The sequence below is a fragment of the Blennius ocellaris genome (genome assembly GCF_963422515.1).
Source record: "Blennius ocellaris genome assembly, chromosome: 6".
Classification (NCBI taxonomy): domain Eukaryota; kingdom Metazoa; phylum Chordata; class Actinopteri; order Blenniiformes; family Blenniidae; genus Blennius; species Blennius ocellaris.
In genome coordinates, this window is record NC_137655.1 from 25,816,661 (window position 1) to 25,820,409 (window position 3,749).

General features: G+C 42.6%; 1 long non-coding RNA gene across 1 annotated transcript; it reads right to left on the reverse strand.

The window, feature by feature from the left end:
• Window positions 1–349: 349 nt before the first annotated feature.
• Window positions 350–1,707, reverse strand: LOC308131186. The gene is made up of 3 exons (XR_013936649.1): window positions 1,381–1,707; window positions 571–682; window positions 350–485 (listed from the first exon to the last, which is right to left on the reverse strand). It is a non-coding gene; the product is annotated as an uncharacterized lncRNA (long non-coding RNA).
• Between the last annotated feature and the right edge of the window lie 2,042 nt (window positions 1,708–3,749).

A 3,749-nucleotide genomic window follows, 5' to 3' on the forward strand; every position in this document is an offset into this window, starting at 1 on the left:
CAGAGAATCGGTGGGTTGCTGTTCAACAAATGCAACAATTCAGTCAAGTCTTGGAAGTGGGATCTATGCAGTCACATTTATTTGAACAATTAACAAACATCAACACTAGTTACTTTGGACAAACAAGAAATTCAACCGTTCTCATTTCTTAAATTTGGATTGTATAAATGAAAAACTTATCCAGACATCCAGAGCTCTCAAACATGTAATTTAGGCTTGGAAACATGAACTTTTCACTTTACCTAAATACAGGCCCAATATAGTAACTCACACAAGACCAAATCCCGTATGGCAAGTGGCAATGCATGCCAGGATGTCGTTTTTAAAAGAATTGTAGTCCGTATAATGTCCTGGGATGCACAAGGTCTCAAAGCAGGTGGAGGCCGTGGGGTGTTTGCCACTGATGATTTGGATGGTGAGACTTTGTGGCAGAACCTCCCATCCAGTCCAGAGCTTGACCAGGTCATTTAATTCACTTGCAGCTGCTATAGAGTAGAGTAAAATAGATTATGATCACGTGTACTCTGCGCACACTCAGACATTGGTAGCATGAGGAGGCCTTAAACCTACCATTGGCTATGAACTGTCCTACATAGCTCGACGTGCAGCATTTTGCTTGAATTGAGCAATCGTCCTCATCATCACTGTCATCTTGAGGCCATGTGATCCGCTGAAGAAGAACCTGCATTGAAAAAATAGCATGATAATAACTGATCATTTATCTAGAAACTAGAACTTCAAAGATAGTTTTAAACAACTGAATATTACTGGACTTTAATTGAAGTGACATAGTTTGATTAGCAGAAAAGATGACACTTAAACTGTGGTGTATACATACATTATCAAGACCTAACAACTAAATAAAACATTTCCATCAGCAAACATAAATTCAGATATGCTCATTCAATATGCCTTTAAGATATCATTTTTTGTTCAGGTTTTGTATTTCCTAAAATTATTTATTTAATATCTTAAAAACAAAGGCAGTACAACCCACCACCAATGCAGATTGACACAATTTTTGTTCATAATCATTTTATTATATCTTACAAAGTAAAACTGCACAAACGATACTTTTAGTCAGCACAAACCAGGACCAACGCAGCACAAACCACTTGACTATTTTCAGCTCACGTTATGTTTGTTAAAAAATGTTTTTGCCAGAACAAGCACTGCGCAGATTAGAGTATTCAATGGACATAAAAAAAAATCAAACAGGAGACAATTTAACTATTTTCTGCATGTAAAACATTGCATACAGTAAATGTAATTTCTTTGAAAACATTTTCACACATCATTAAAAGTTCGCCACATATGTTGCTTCATAACTTCTGGTGATTTGCAATGTGTGGTTTACAGACATAAATGGCAAATACTCACCGAAGCGCCGTCACTACCGCTGGCCTCCATGGCTGATTGAAAATCCTGGGCGCTCCTGCCCAGTGTTGCACTTGTCACGTGACCAACAAAGCTTCCCTTGATTGGATGTTGGGTGAATGAGACAGGTATCGATTGCATCGTCCTGATGGCACAGATATTCTGGCTGTTTTGCAGCCGAATTTTTTTTGCAGCCGAATTTTTTTTGCAGCCGAATTTTTTTTACAGCCGAATTTTTTTTTGCAGCCGAATTTTTTTTGCAGCCGAATTTTTTTTTGCAGATGAATTTTTAGACACATTGAATTTTTACACACTGAATATTTTTAGATGTTTTAGACAGCTTTTCAAATTCAAAGTCTGATTTCGATGGTAAAAAAATTCAGAGTTAGAAATTCGAATTCAGAATCTGATGGCACAGTTTTACTTCCATATATATATATATAAATGTTAGCTGCAAAATGATCTGCTCCAAGAATAATGAATAATTGAGGTTACACTCAATAATAATGACAACAAAATGCTAAAACAAGATTTAGATCATTAAAATATTATTCATTTATTCATACATTGTTGTAAACAGGATTTCTAAATATGTTGACCATCACATACTGTTGAAATGAACAACTAACACAGATGAATGAAAGAATGAAGACACTCAGCCAAAGGTCACGATTCCTTTTCACATATTTCTTTACATAAATATGCAATTCTGTCATGGGTCTGATATTTTTTTGGGGGGGGGATTGTTTTCTGTTTTGACTGTTGCTCAATTCCTGATGCCTCAAGAGTGTGTGTGTGTGTGTGTGTGTGTGTGTGTGTGTGTGTGTGTGTGTGTGTGTGTGTGTGTGGGGGGGGGGGGGGGTTGAGAGCGAGAGAGAGCAAGAGATTTACTGTGTATTATATGTGAAACTAATTCAATATTATGAAGTTCAACTTTCACATCAATTCAGATAGTTCAGATCTCTGTTCTCCCCCAGATACTCCCCTTATAAACCATGTGAGGTCTTCAACTAAGACCCTCAAATTGTGGCCAGAAGGTGCAGATTCTACACTTCAGGACAAATTCCACCATACTGACTGGAGTGTTAGCCTCTCCTGCACTGCAGGTACCAACACTGACCTGGACACCTACACTGCTGCAGTATTGAACTATATTAACAGCACTGTAAATAATGTCACATGTGTGAAGCAGATCAGCACGTACCCAGACCACAAGCCCTGGACGAGCAGGGAGGTGTGTCGACTACTAAAGACCCGTATCAGTGCCTTTGTGTCAGGGGATTCCAGGCCTCCAGTCCAGGGCCAACCTGAGCAGGGGCTTCAACACTGCTCAGCGTTGTTACAGTACAAAGGTCAAGCAGCATCTTACCAACTGTGACCCCCGGCTCATGTGGCAGGATGTACAAGCATCAGTGACTATAAAACCAAGAATATATAGTCCCACTGTCACAGACGCTTCCTTTCTGAACAAGCCTAGTGAGTTTATGCTCGGTTCAAAGAGATAATGGAGATTCTGCTACTAAACTGATCCTCCCCCCTGACCACCACTCACTATCTGAGGACTTATCCTGGACCATCAACACCTCCAGCCTCCAGAAGGCACCAGCATCTTTTCTTCCTGAGGATCCTCATGAAGAACCACATGCCCCCTGCTGGGATGTTGCACTAATATCACTCTGCGATAGAAAGCATTCTAACAAACTGCATCACAGCCTGGTATGAGAACTGCACTGTGGCGGAGCGAGTCACTACAGCGTACTGTGGTAGAGCGAGAGTCACTACAGCGTACTGTGGTAGAGCGAGAGTCACTACAGCGCACTGTGGTGGAGCGAGAGTCACTACAGCGTACTGTGGCGGAGCGAGAGTCACTACAGCGTACTGTGGTGGAGCGAGAGTCACTACAGCGTACTGTGGCGGAGCGAGAGTCACTACAGCGTACTGTGGTAGAGCGTGAGTCACTACAGCGTACTGTGGTAGAGCGAGAGTCACTACAGCGTACTGTGGTGGAGCGAGTCACTACAGCGTACTGTGGTAGAGCGTGAGTCACTACAGCGTACTGTGGTAGAGCGTGAGTCACTACAGCGTACTGTGGCGGAGCGAGTCACTACAGCGCACTGTTGGGGAGCGAGAGTCACTACAGCGTACTGTGGCGGAGCGAGAGTCACTACAGCGCACTGTGGTTGAGCGAGAGTCACTACAGCGCACTGTGGTGGAGCGAGAGTCACTACAGCGTACTGTTGGGGAGCGAGAGTCACTACAGCGTACTGTGGTGGAGCGAGTCACTACAGCGTACTGTGGTGGAGCGAGAGTCACTACAGCATACTGTTGGGGAGCGAGAGTCACTACAGCGTACTGTGGCGGAGCGAGAGTCA